The 14,999-nt window shown below is 38.9% G+C and overlaps 1 protein-coding gene across 14 annotated transcripts in view; it reads left to right on the top strand.

Moving 5' to 3' along the window:
* LOC146761696 (uncharacterized) overlaps positions 1–14,999 on the top strand; it is a 131,349-nt gene that overhangs the window by 18,543 nt on the left and 97,807 nt on the right. Inside the window, exons 4-5 of one of the 14 annotated variants that reach the window (XR_014942455.1) lie at positions 4,401–4,515; positions 6,838–6,981. The exons of the other annotated variants lie outside the window; for them this stretch is intronic. The gene's annotated coding sequence lies outside the window, so the exon portion shown is untranslated. Of the gene's footprint in view, positions 1–4,400; positions 4,516–6,837; positions 6,982–14,999 lie in introns of those variants that run through there. 14 annotated transcript variants of the gene reach the window in all.

The following is a 14,999-nucleotide window of genomic DNA, read 5'->3' as shown; positions in this document are numbered from 1 at the left end:
CACATATAATTGTTCAGATTTAGCATAGTTGCACTCCTGCAAAGTCATTCAGTTTTAACTCCACAGCAGTTAAAATGTCAATAAGGTGCATGTTAAATGGATCAGGATCTGGCCAGCTGGCAGATTTCAAAAAGTAGTTGTCGATGGGGAATTGCTACCAAATGGTAGCAATGGTTCCTTAGGGAAATAATCCCCTAACACACTGCTTCGTGTCCAACACTTGAACATTTTTACTGACTCTTTACTTTAGCATTTTGTAATAAGCTTTGATTTTTCCTGATATGTCTGTCAGATTAGCTAGCATTTAGCTATGTATGTGTTTTCAGTAAACTGTTAGCCTGTTGTCAGAGGGGTTTTGCTGTAATTCTTTCTTTTGCCTCTTTTGGCATGGACAAAATGTTGAGCTTTTTAAGGTTAATTGTGAACACAGAGAATGTTCTTATTTCTTTTTGTTGTTGTTTTCTCTTCCCCCACCCCCCAGAAATAAATGAAGGTGCTGCCATTACAGGTTATGATTCTCAGCTCATGCAACTTCAAGGTCTACTGGCTAATGAGTTGTGCAACAGAAAGAGGGAAATATTTGTCTGCAATGCCTGAATACTTTGTTACACAATATAAGACTCTACTTTGACTATGAAAACAAGTTTGTCTCCTACCTAGAAAAATCTCTTCAGCTGTAAGATGAATTAGATGTGCATAATTTTGTCAGTGTTTTGCATATATACAAATTTCTTCATTTAAGGATCTTGTAGCATTGAAAATTATTACTTTACTAGGAGGACAGCGTGGTAATATAATAACACTCATATCAAAGTCATCAAAAGTAACACTAGCTGTGATGTGAAGACAGATGTGAAGACTGCAGAGATATGTTCAGTACTTTGAGAGTATGATAAACTATTTTGTAGCAGTTTAGAATTATGGAAGAGGTTAATGGAATTGGATGAAGTAAAAGTAAGGTGTAAGCATGCTTTTCAGTATTTAGAAGTATTTCTGTTATGAACATCCAGGTTTCTAAAAGGGAGAAAGCACGGTATCGTTTTGTACACTGGAGAAATTTTAAATCCAGCTGTGCTACAGTAGTGGACAAAGGGGAAAGGTGCTGGGCTGAATTTCAGTTTCAGGGGCTGAAAATGATGGCATGAAAGGTGACCTTTGGTTTTAGGGTGAGGAGTCTGTGGCTTTTGCATATTGCCAACCCTAATTAAAGAATTGGATCACTGCAGGGATTTTTGTGAAAACCTCCCCTACAAATTAGAGAAGCAGCCTGCAATTTAATGAGTGAAGCATCAAACAGGAGATGGGAAAGATTACTTAAGAATATACCCTGTTGGAACAAGTAGCTGAGAGCAATTAGTAGAGTAGCAGAGAGTAGCTCCAGTTGGCAGGAAGAACCAGCCAGCAGAAAGCACTCACCAAGGACAGCAGTAAGGGATAGACACATTGCAAATGGATGACTGTTATCCTTGGTCACCAGAACAACCTTCCTACAAGCAAGATTTTCTGGAGTCTGGATCAAGTCCCTTGAGCAGGATGCAAAAGAGGGGGATAGACATGGATGGCTCCAAAGTAGTGAACTTTCTGATCATTCTCTTGAATTATGATGAGTATGCAAGTACCTCAGGGGGGAATGGGATAGTGTTTTTTTCTCTGGACAATTTTTTCTAGGTTGGAAAGATATGACTGGAGGTCAAACACATGCTATAGAAATGCAATTGCAAGTTAAAATTGTTTAAGTATAGAAAGCAAAAATTGAATAATTACCCTCACACTTTAAGAAAAAACTGCCACTGGAAAAGTTGCTTTCAATATACTTGCTTTATTAGGTTCAGATCCCCTTGTTTGCACATGGCTTGCCAGTAGCTGGTAGCTCCCGGAGACTCTGGTTTATATTTCTTTATTCTGAATTCTTGACTGTGAAAGGATTGATCAGATGGGTGATATGGATCCATACACTGGCAACATACTCAAGCCCTAGAGAAAATTCCACTTAAAAGTGGGAGAATATCCATGTACCAGATATATGAATTGTAAGTGGAGTTTAATGTACTTATCCAGGCATATCTCTGTTTTATTAAGCTGCATTTAGAGCCATCCTAATTATTTTCTTTTTTTTTTTATTTCCTGTGTTAATTTTTTTTTGCCAGTTTCACTGTCTACTACTCAGATCTATAGGATCTATATATCTATAGGTCACGGGACTTCTTGAAAAATAGAACGTAATTAATCTTGAAGAAATAAGAGATGCTTTCACCAGCAATTAATAAGTTTGGCAGGAGAATTTCCAAAGAGCAAAAAGTTGATACCAGTAGTTATAATGCTGTGCACTTTTCACACTTCTCATCCACAGATCACAAACTGATTTGCAAATTTCTAATACTTCTGTTTCAAAACAGCCTTCTCTCTTTGGGAAATATCTCAATGTTTTGGAGTACTAAACACAGAAAGGTGTTGTGAAAAGTTAAAAGGACACTGCTGGAAGGTCTGATCCATCGGTTAATGCTGAATTTAAGAGCTGGGTTGGTTTTTTTTCCCCCACAAAAAGATTTTCCACATCCATATGTCATCTCCTGCTCTATTCACAGACCAGAGTGCTTCTCCTTTGTAATACTCTCTTATCTTTATGCTTTAATGTAGAGGTTTTATACAAACCTCTGGGATTTTGAAATATTTGTGTCTCTTAGCTAGTGTGGGATTCTTCCTCTAGCCAATGTTGTGTTTTTATGCTCAAGAATAGAGTATTCTAGGGGCCAAGCAAACAATAGTACTGAGCAATGGAAAACATCTCATTTTTCTTGAAACTGGTAGCTACTGGCAAATTCAACACCAAGCTGCAGACTGAATTGCTATTTGCTCTTTTCTAAAGTACATAGTAAACTTGTAAAGCACAAACTGTTTACTTGATATAAGCAATTATCTACTCTCTTGACTTCAGCTGATATGAATTGGGCAAACTCATTTCGATTGTAGTCACGCTACTTCCAGATAAAGTCACAAACTGTTATACAAAAGTACAAAAACTGTGTCCGTAATGTTTCACTGGATGTCACTGCATCTGCCATGTGGACCTCCACACTCTGCTAAGGCAAGAAAAAGAGAATCCATTAATCACTTCATACAGAATACCAGTGTTTCAGGACTTAGGACTTGACAAGCTGCACTATGAAGCAAGTGGGTAGATTTCAAAACTTCAGACAAGCTGAGATGATAGAAGATAAGTAACAACAAAGAATGATTTATGTTCAAAATCTCTCAATTTAGGCATGAGCAAGGGATGAAAACAAAACCTACAGGCAGAGGAATATGCACAAGATGTTCTTTGTGATCTATCACTGTTATATCACTGTGCAAAGAAGAGGGGAGGGCACACAAAGCAACCCTGCCTGCTCCCCAACAATCAAGAAAGGGCCACTGAACAGCATGGTATGAGAAAAGTACTCTTTCTTCTCACTGTTTTCTTTCTTGTAGAAAGTCATATTTATGTTGAAATATTTCCCTCCTCAAGACAAACGAGCGTAGTCCAAATTTTGCTTCAGTGGATTGTGGTAATCTACAGTAGTATAAAATGCCTGACATAGTAATAGTGGCTTAAAAAGTACCTTTAACCTTTGGCACTGTGAAAACCCATGCTTGCAGAATTGTATAGCTGAGAAACTGAAGCACAGACCAGGCCTTGGTATGCATGATTCTGGAATGAAAGTAAGAAGAATTTTTTCTAATATTATGAAAAGAGAATTGCTCTGGGTTTTTACTCATGGATGAACTAAATTTGAACTAAGCCTTTATTCTGAGGCTCTTGGTGCTATTAGACTTCTGTTTGTTTGTGAAGTTTACACGATTCCTTGGTTTGACCAAAGCCAGGGCTACAGGAATAACTTAAGAAATGTTATCAGTCTGATGTTTCTGAGCCAGCTAGGATTAGAAATGACTGGAAATGTTATGGAAGAGCCTGTTTTCATGAGATTTTTACCTAGATATCTAGACCAAAGGGATTTCTAACTCTGTGAACTTACAGAACACCTTTCAGTGCTCTTTGATGTGAACTCCTTGCTTCCTGTAGCATAGAGAAAAATCCCCCTGCATTGTATCTATGCAAATTACAGTAAATACATAAGCTCACATTTTAAGACTTGACCTTTTGCTTGAACTGTTAACACCTGAAAGTTTGAGTTTTTTAGTTCTCAGAACAGTATATTACAGTACATTTGTTGAGCAAGGTAAAATTTATATTACTGCCTATCCCTTCAGCGCCTAGCAATAAGTGTAAGAAACACTATCCTTTTGAGCCAACAAGAGCCAGAGTATACAGAGTTAAAGTTCCAACACCATCATCAGGCTGTTGTTTTCTTTCTTTTATTCTTTTTTTTTCTTTTTTTTTTTTCCTTCTTTCTTTTTTTCAGGTTTCAGTCTGTTAGATAATCTCAGCTCAGCGTTTGCAACAATACTGAGACAATCAACTTTGGGATGAAGTTTCCCTGCTTTGACTTGAAAGATTCCTTGTGTTTGTGGATTCAGGTTAGACATTCAGTGTTACCTGAACTTAATTACTGTTTGTTTTCGTTTCACATTGTCTTCTAAAAGGCACTCCAGGCAAAGAGAAGGGCCTGAGAAAAACAAACTGTTATGTAGACAAAAATGGCTTCAAGAGCAGCATTAGGACCACCTCCAAGTCTAAACAAAGCTCTGGAGGAAAGGTTATCTCCCTCTATCATTCCTCAAACCTTACTACTTCCTGCAGAAGCCCTGCTCTTCCCTTTGTCTGGCCATAATAAAACCACGCTGTCACCTTACTCCTGTATTCCATATCAAGTTCAGCCTTCTCATGAAGGAAATGTGACCCTGCTTTGCCTCCTTTTGTTCAATTTTACCCCAGAGTTCTACTTCTCAGTCCTACACAAGGAAACAAATGGTGGCCTGGCTGTTAGTGTCCATTTCTTAGGACACAGGTATCTCTGGTATCCACCTATGGTTGTCTTTGATTAGCAAATGCATCATCCTGCTTATCCTTTCTCAAGTAAGGCTCAGGAATCCTCTTCTCAGTTTTGGGCCTTTAAAAGCTGTGTCATGTTTCTAAATACTTCAGGCACTGTGAAAGGATACTACATTCATTATCCCATCTTCCCTGGGTTTGCAAAGCAACAAACTCCCTACCACAGCCAGGGCAACTAATTCCTATGAGAAATAAACTTATAGCTGAATGCTGTGTTTTGTATGCTCACATCATGGTATTTCTTTTTAATACTTGCATGTAGAAAAAGTAAGTTTTACCTCTACGTATATTATAGTGCAAAATACATTAATTCAAAATTTTCTTTGACTCTATAACTATTAAATAACACACACACATATATGTGTGTGTATATAATTTCTGAGTTACACAGATGTGGTGGTGCTCCTTGGAGTAAATTTGAATGTTTAAAATAACACCATACCCTGTTGAGTCACTCACCTGAAGAATGGCAAATCTCATCACACTAAAGAGATGAAATATCTGGTTTCAGCTCAGGACACCACCACTGTTTTATCTGGATGTTCGATGCAGGCAAGCTGGTTGATGGTATATGTTTGTGCACATACTTGTAACTGTGACACGCCACTTGTTACAAGTTTATCAGGTTGAAAGCAATGAGCTAACATCATTAGTTCATAAACATGAGCTCCTTATTCTCCTTTATTTTGCCATAAAACCACACACAAGCTGTTATCATTGCTCTGATGATGCACAGCAACACCTTAAGCTGCCATGACTTGATTATGGATTCTTTCTGTTAATTTAGCCTCTGTTACAGAGCTATTATAACCCCTCTTTTTTTTTTTTTTTTTTTTAATCCCTTGACAAGGCTGAGCAAAATGCATTTGAAGTATGACAGGTATTGCTAAAATCAGCCACAACTCATATAATAATGATCATCACATAATAATCCTCATTTAAAAAAGAAATCCCAGACTGAAATAAGTGGCATTTCTCAAAGAAGGATTCAAATCAATTGAGTACGACTGTCTGAGAGTCCTTAAAGAAGCTGAGCAATTTCACAAAGTGAACTACTTTTATGAACTCAGCTTGTGATTAAAAGAATGAAGGAAGAATATCTGGAGAGCTCAGTAAACCTTTTACAAAAAGTGGTTTGTACAAACCACAGGTATGGCAAAAAGCAGTCACTATTCTACAAAAGCACTATAATAAGTGAAAGCTGATCTCAGACTTTGCATAGTCACTCAAGGCAAAAGTTAGAATCATGCAAGGTAATGATTGTGAACTTGGGCCTGAGCAGATTTTTGTTCTGACAACAAAGACTGAACAAAAAAGCTGCACCATGATGAATGTGACAGAACAGTAACATAAACTGTGTGCAAACCAATCTTATGGTTTAACCTAGCAGGTGGATAACCATCACAGAGTCATTTACTAACTCTTCTGCTTCCCAGTGGGGTGGGGGGAAAGAAAAAAAAAACAAAATACTAACACAAGATAGTAGTACCCATGAGCTGTGATAAAACTATTTAGTAAGATAGAGAAAATGAAAAGCATAGTAACTATGAAAACATTTAGATATGGTTATATGTAACAAGTGATGCACAAGCAATTTCACTGACTGATGCTCAGCTAACTCCCAGTAAGCAGAGTAGTATGAGATGAACTCCCAGTCCCATCAGAACTCTCCTTCTGCTTGCTATCATATAGTATGGAATACCCTTTTGGCCACTTTAAATCATTTGTCCTGATTCTGCCCCCTCCCATCTTCTTTGCTGGAAAACTAGAATGGCCTTGGCTCTGTACAACACTGGTTAGCAACAAATATAAACACTGGTGTGTTATCAACATCATTTTTCTCCTAGAACCTAAGCATAGCACCATACCAGATACTCTGAAGAAAACAATCCTGTCCCAGCTGAAACTAAGACAATTCATCATGACAAGACTGACTGAATGTATCTTAAAGCAAATTCTAAAACTAAATGAGGAATGTATTTCTCTATAGCATAAGGCATTGCAAGTAAAATGTCTATAGACCGGAAGAACTACCCATATATATTTCTTTAAAAAATATAAATATCCTGGAGTTCATTGTGAACAACAAATGTTTTGCCAAAATACAGGGAAATAGGTTATCTGCATGAAACTGAAGAGACAAACTACATAATTTCTGATAACTGACAAAAGCAGGGACAGTATAATCACATTGGGGACATATTGGTCTTCCTTATTGGATCATGTCTGTTCAAGCTACTTTCACCATGCAAAAAGAGAGGGCAAGCTGAATATGCATGAGTAAAAAAACATTATTTACAGGTAAAAACACAAGGCGAGTAACTAAGAGTAGAAAGCATCCATAAATATGTTCATTATTGCATTTGGGATGCTTAGTGATGGCAGTGATCATACAGAGGAAGGCCAGCCTCCATTTCTCCTAGGAACAGCAAAGACCTTTGTGCTAATGAGCTGCCATCTTCCAAATGTTTCCTTTCCTTTTCTTTTTTTCCTTCGTGGGGCCATATACCTCTAATGTCAGCAGTTCTCCTCATGAGACCTCCTCAAGAGATGCTAAATGGGAATGGAAGAATGAAACTGTCAAGTAAATCTAGCTTTATACTCACTTTATTAATTTCATGTTATACTGATGACTGTAAATATATAAAATCAGCTTTGTTAATATTTAACTATGTTTAATACTAACGTATTTGGGATAATACATGCATATATCAGTCATTGTGGGCATTAAATAGAGTTGAAGGGAAGTAGACAGAACATATTATCACCTCTACAAACACTGCAGACTACAGGTAATGAACATCGTGGCACCTGATATTCATACTTTGGAGATCTAGAAACAGTTACTGTTTTACAACAGCTGCATCTGTATGGTGTCTTACTGACAGCTGAGACACAATCCCCAGCAGTTTTATTAACTACAGTGCCAAGACCTAATGAACTAAATCTTATGACTTGCTCAAACTGCTTATGAGCAGTTAAACCTTTATTTAGGCTTTCCTTCAGACTTGTTCTCCTTTTAGGGCCATACAACTCATTGTGATTATGTTAGTCAACTTTTTCAAGGGTTGAGGAATGGCTTTAACCAGTTTTCATTGAGAACTCCATATTCTTTCAATTATAACTTCATGAGCTGTCATTACTGGTTGATCTTTCTCTTAGAAACAATCTAATGCCAGCAAGATATTACATACTAACACACAAGAACATAGTATTTAACTCTGTATGATTAGCAGATAACTTCATTGAATGAAAAAAGTAATCAAGCTAATCTATGAAATATATTAATTAAATGCATTCAAACTGTTGTTTCTCAAGGGATTGAATTTAGAGGTACAATTGTGATTAGATTTTCAACTGTTTTACATTTGCTTAATATCCAGTGTTTTTATCTTTTCTTTGTAGCATGCTGATACATACTATATTGCTAACTCTAGGGAAACATTCTAATACAATAGATAATGAACAATAACTACTAAAATTACCACATTATCTTGATTATCTTAATGCAGAGGCCTGTTGTAATCACCCTGTTGCAGTTGGCAAGACTTTTTTCTTCTCGAGGTGGAATGTTCTATGTTGTTACTGTTTTTAATGTACCATTCTTTTACTCCAAAGAAACATAACTCAGCACTTTGATACAATTATCTTACTGAAAAACATGTTTTAGGAATGGTGATTAAGTTTTGGTTCCAGAATAGGTATAAAAGCCCTTTAATCTGTAACACCTTCCTTCAGGCTCACCTGTTTCCAGATTTAACTGTAATGTTATTCCTCACCCTTTAACCCCTAGGTCTTTCAACTATAAACTGCTCATAGCGTAGCAGCACCTAATCAGTCATTCTGTTTCAAGCACTGAAAGATACAAGGGTGTGCAAAATAATATTCACTACTGAGGTTGTAACAAAAGTTTATTCCTCAACTTGTACCTAGTTTACAGCAAGGTATCCTTCACTGCACCCTTAAAGGCTCATATATGGGAGTCCTTAACTGATATTTCTCTTTCAAAGTTTCATACAAAACATTCATAGTGTGATGTTATTGGATAAGCCAAGCAATTTTTTCCTTGCCATCACTCTGAATGGGTGGGGTGGAATATACTCTTTTTGGGTGTGTATAGTTGCTTTTCTTCCAGTGGAACTACTCTTTGTTTGCACCACATTAAGAAGTGGATCTGTCTGTATTCTGATGTATTAATTTTATGTTTAGACTATGATGAATGAGAAGGGAATCTGGTTCCATGACTTTCAGCAGCTGAGCATAGATGGACATCATACAGCCCCACTGACAGAAACATACATACTTCATAGAATCATGGAACGGCTTGGGTTGGATGGGAACTCGATCAAATTCCAACCCTCTCCTGCTGCAACAGTGTTGCCAACTGCTAGAGCAAGTACTAGATCAGACTGCCCAGAGCCCTGAACGCCTCCAGGGACGAGGCATTCACAACCTCTCTGGACAGCCTGTTCTTGCCTATCATCACCCTCATAGTGAAAAACTTGCCCCTGACATCTATCTAACTCTTACTTTCTTTAGTTTAAATCATTATCCTCTTATTCTATCACTATTCTTTCATATTTATAATCTGCTTTCAAATACTGAAAGGTCACAATGAGGTCTCTCCAGACAGAACAAGCCCAGCTCCTTCAGCCTATCTTCATCGGAGAGATTCTCCATTCCTCAGATCATCTTTATGGACATTTGCTGGACCCTCTCCAAAAGCTCCACATCCTTCCTGTTCTGGGGGCCCCAGAACTGGGTGCAGTGGGTCCTCTTGAGGACAGAGTAGAGGGACAATCACCTCCCTCACACTACTGGCCACCCTTCTTCTGATGTAGCCCAGGATACCATCGGCCTTCTGGGCTTCAAGTGCACACTGCTGACTCACATTAAATTTTCATCTACCAAGACCCCTAAGTCCTTCTCAGCAGGGCTACTCTCAAGGAATTTTTCTCCTAGTCTGTATACATACCTTGGATTACCCTGATTCATGCGCAAAACCTTGCATTCACTTTGTTGAACTTGATTAGCTTGACATGTGTCCACCTCTCAAGTTTATTGAAGTCCTTCTGTATGGCAGCCTTTCCTTCTGAAGGAAGGAGCCACTTAGTGCTGCTCAGTTTGGTGTCATCAGCTAATTCTCTGAGGATGCACTCAATCCCATCATCTATGTCACTGATAAAGATATTAAATTGTACTGATCTCAAGACAGACCCTTGGGGGACACTACTCATCACTGACCTCCACCTGGACACAGAGCCATTGACCACAACCCTCTTCCAACCAGTTCCTTGTCCTCTGAATAGTGTAATCTGAGGCAAAGAACTCACTAAGTACCCAAGCCTATTCCATATCTGTTGCAGGCAGTCCTCCTTTCTCATTTACCACAGTTGGTATGCTCTCTTTGGACTGTCTTTTCTGACCAGTGTACACATAGAACCCCTTCTTGATGTTTTTAACTTTGCCAAGTTCAGTTTCATATGTGCCTTGGCTTTCCTAATTCCATTTCTGCATTTCCAGACTTCCACTAGCAGTCAAGGAGCTCGAATCAGATCCTTTATTCTGTGAGCTATTACATATTATCTTCTCTCCACATCCTGGACCCCAGTTTACATATGATAATTCTTGATTTGTAGATGTTGAGAGTCTTATTGTTTTCCACCTCACACTCTTTATCTCAGCCTGGTTGCTTTTCCTAAAAGAATTAATTCCAGCTTTGTTCTGTAAATGCTAGTCGCTTTCCTTAGTCACTCTAGGCACTGTGCCAGTGAATTCAGACTAAACAGAGGATATTAATTTTACTGCAGCATATACGTATTGCACAAAAGCTGTGATGCATAAGGGTTTAGTTCCAAGAATGACAATAAAACCGTTGTGTAAGCTTTCAAATTCACATGTCAGTTGTAACTTGTAGAGGGAATTAGGGGCACATAAAAGGAAGCCATCTAAGATTTTCTTTTCCATCTTTTTCTTTTCTTTTCTTTTCTTTTCTTTTCTTTTCTTTTCTTTTCTTTTCTTTTCTTTTCTTTTCTTTTCTTTTCTTTTCTTTTCTTTTCTTTTCTTTTCTTTTCTTTTCTTTTCTTTTCTTTTCTTTTCTTTTCTTTTCTTTTCTTTTCTTTTCTTTTCTTTTCTTTTCTTTTCTCTTCTCTTTTTTTTTCTTTTTTTCTCTTTTTTTTTCTTATTTCTTTCATTTTCTTTAGAACAATTAAATACTGTAAGAACATGAGCTGTGAAGTATGACTCCTTCTCCTGAAAAAGTTGATGACATCCAATTAACCTTGTGCTACTAACTTTTGTTATTCTGCATACTTGTGTTCTCCAGGTGTGGTATGTGGGAAGGTATTGAGTTCTATCATGAATATTTCTGATATTTTGTAAGAGGGAAGGGACAAACTGCTAGAATTTGAATACTACCAAGACATTTATTTAAATACAGTTATGATACTGAGAAAAGTAAAGCATGCCTTTCTCGGATAGTGGAAATAGTTTTGTGTTCAGTGTAGTCGACAAATCTGCCTGCTAATGTTTACTAAGAACTATCAGTCCTATCAATAGATACAATTTGCTATGGTAGTCTGTATGGTATGAACTCCTCTTCATTTTGGGCAGAACAATGACTGTGACTTCAGTCACTGTCCAACTAAAAGAACTTCCCTGAGGCAGAGAGCTTAACCATTTGACCACTGCATTCCTTTGAATGGGGAACTGAAAATACTGTCTTGAGGAAAAGGAGGTCTTACACCTTGTATTTGTGGAACTGATTGAATTTCCTTAATTATTCAGGGGCTTTACTATTGTAGCTCAACAGAAACTGCTCAGACTTCATCTCTGGCAAACACATGAGAAATGCTGTCCCATCCACCTTTATCTCCTTCCCAGTATTATCAGCTGATTAGCAGCACAAAGAAATAACAAACCTCAGCCCAAGAGGCATCCCAGGAGTGAATGAGTTAACCACTTACTGAGCTGGTGAGACTGATGGCTAGAGAAACCAACTCAATCCAGTTTAAAGGCTTTTTATCTAAACTAAAACTGTTAAAAGGGGATTTACTTCCTTGAAGATGAAATGTTCATGTCCAAGATGTTACTCTGTAGGCCTGCAAAGACACATCTGTTGATACATTCAGGAAACTGTTCTGGCTTAAATGACCAGATGTACCGGTAATACACATAGGGACCTTCCTTGAGAAAATCTGTGCCATGTGTAAGGCTGATTAGTAAGGAGAAAAAGACTAAAGCTTTTCAACCTTGAACTTCACCACTGGCCCAGTGTTCAGAAAAGGCAGTCTACTGGGACCTGGGTGAGCCTGTGTGGGGAAGTGAGAGGGGAAAAGCAACAAGTACATTCAGTAGTTATACTGAATAGTGGCTTTACAGAAGCATGGAGGAAAAGGCACAATTTCTGCAGCCTGCTACAGCTAGGATGAACTGACCATTGCCCAGGCAGTGAGGAGAAACACCCAAGCAGCAGCATGGGTGCTCCACATCAGCCTGGAAGCACTGAAACTGATGGCAAAGGCTCTAGGACTCAGTGTTGGAAGCAAAAGCGATGTCTCCTAAAATTGTAGGCCACAGCCCCTAGGGGACAAGGTATCAAACTGAATTTCCAGTAGTAACATCATATGGATGTTTTAGCGCTAACTATCAGAAATAAGGAAGGTATGATGAAGTAGAGCAGGAAGGCCGTTTCCTCATGCCTTTCCAAATAACTCAGTGGTCTTTTCCTCTTCAGAAACTTTACCATCTACAAGATCATATAATCATAGTATGCTTAGAGTTGTAAGGGACATCCGAAGGCCATCTAGTCCAACTCCCCTGCAATGAACAGAGTCATACCCAACTAGATCAGCTTGCCCAGGGCCTGATTTGGCCTCACCTTGAAAGACTCTAGGGACAGGGCATTGTTCCATGCCTTGGATCACTTTTGTGGTCCTCCTCTGGATATGTTCCAACATGTCTATATCTCTCCTGTACTGAGAACTCCACATATGGATGCAATACTGCAGGTGAAGCCTCACCAGAACAGAGGGGAAGGATCACCTCCCTTGTCCGGATGGCCACAATTATTTTGATGCAGCCCAGGATGTGATTTGCTTTCTGGGCTGCAGGGGCACACTGCTGGCTCATATACAGCTTCCCATCCACCAGTAACCCCAGGTCTTTTTTGTCAGGGCTGTGCTCAGTCCTTTTGGCTCCCAACTTGTATTGGTAATGAGGGCTGCCTCGACTCAGGTGCAAGATCTGGCATTTTGATTTGCTGAACCTCAGGAGGTACACTTGGGTCCACTACTCAAGCTTGTCTAAATCCCTCTGGATGGCATCCCATCCCTCTGGTGTGTCAGCCGCACCCCACAGCTTGATGCCAAGATCATTGCTCCTTCCCTTATTTTTCTGTACCAGGCTCTCGCCTCCTCCTTACCATCCAAACATTTCTCCTTGCCAGGCTTCTGTCCTGTCACCCCCAGTTTGTTGCTGATCTCCACCCATATCCAGTGTCCTCATGAGCCCAGGACCATGTAGACATGTTCTGTTACTTGCAGAAATTTCTTTAATGGTTTGTCTGAACATTTTGCACTTTCTGAAGAGGCATTAACACCATGTGAGTCAGTCCTACAGAAATAAGTCTTATTCATCAGATCTTTACTTGGTTGGTGAGGGATTGATGAGTTTATGAAAAATATAAGATTAGAACATGGAGAATCTTGCTTGTCTGTGGATAATGATGTAATGTATGCAGCTGTCTGGTTTACTCTGGGGCAAATTTAAGGAAGGACTGTTATGGGCAGTACAGACCATATTCTAGAAATAGAAAGCCAGAGATAAATGATTTTTTGCCTGCCTCATTTGACGCCATTAATTTCTTCTTCATATTCCCATGGAAAGAGAAACAGGGTTTATGGTCCTGCTATGGCCTCTCTTCCACTCTGTTCTGTCAACAGTATTTTGGATATTTTGGTCTTTTGATGATCTGCACTTAATATGTTGGGACACAGAGAAAGTACTACGGGGCTCAGCCACTGTTTACAAACCTGTGCTAAAGAGCCTACAGGATGACTTCACTCAATGAACATAATATTTTTCCCATCATGGTACTGTCCCATACATATACCTGGAAATTACATCCAATTCCCTGTATCTTTAGCATATAATTAGTCATATATCCAACAGTAGTTGTTTGCACTACTGCTCTTCATTACCTTTGTGAAAGCAGCTTGATGCTGAATCTACATCAGCCTTTTACCGTGAAAGGTTTCCCATCACTGCTATTTGCACTTAAAGGAGAAGACCACAGTTTGCCTGAACAAAATAGATTCATCAGTGGTACCACTTCAGTGCCTACCACAGGTAGTTTGAGGTGTTGCATTAGAGCAGTACTGGCACAGAGAAATGTGTAGTGCATTCAGGGTTTCTGGCTCACCAGTGCATTGCTGAAAATCCTGGAATGTGTGTAGTCACAGTACTGGTAGTGTTACACTGTACTCACAGAGCTGAAGATAAGATTCTACATTTTAACTCTAGTTAGTAGCTTTTTACAAAATTCAATGGCCAGTTGCGATAATCTCTATTAATCATCACATGAGCTTTTAGGAGAGAGTCCTACATCTCTACAGAATCCCACTGGAATAGGTGGGACTCTGTGAGATCAAAAGCTTGTGAGTAACCACCTCAAGTATTGCAGAGACATCCTGAAGGAACGTTAGTCTGAGTGCAAAGGTTGTCCAGAAAAGTTTAGATGTCACCCAAGCACAAACTGTGATGTTTCTAGATTTGGTTGACAAGAAAAGGCTCACTAGGAACATAAGAACAACCAAAGGCCCTCATCTCTTTGTAGAAGAAATTTGAGTTTGTGGGTGAGGATTTCAGACATCAGGTCTGGGCTAGCTGGCACTAATTAGCTGCTAATCCACAAGGAGGCTTTGTGAGAGTTGAATGCCTATGGAAATAGACAGATCAGCTCACTACACTAAGAGCAGGGCTGGGGGAAGGAAGTGCACCAGTGCTTCTG

Source organism: Coturnix japonica, chromosome 2 (assembly GCF_054131305.1).
Source record: "Coturnix japonica strain WE chromosome 2, WE-NBRP24, whole genome shotgun sequence".
Lineage (NCBI taxonomy): Eukaryota > Metazoa > Chordata > Aves > Galliformes > Phasianidae > Coturnix > Coturnix japonica.
Note: the sequence above shows the minus strand (reverse complement) of the source record. Positions and strands in the feature narration are given on the sequence as shown.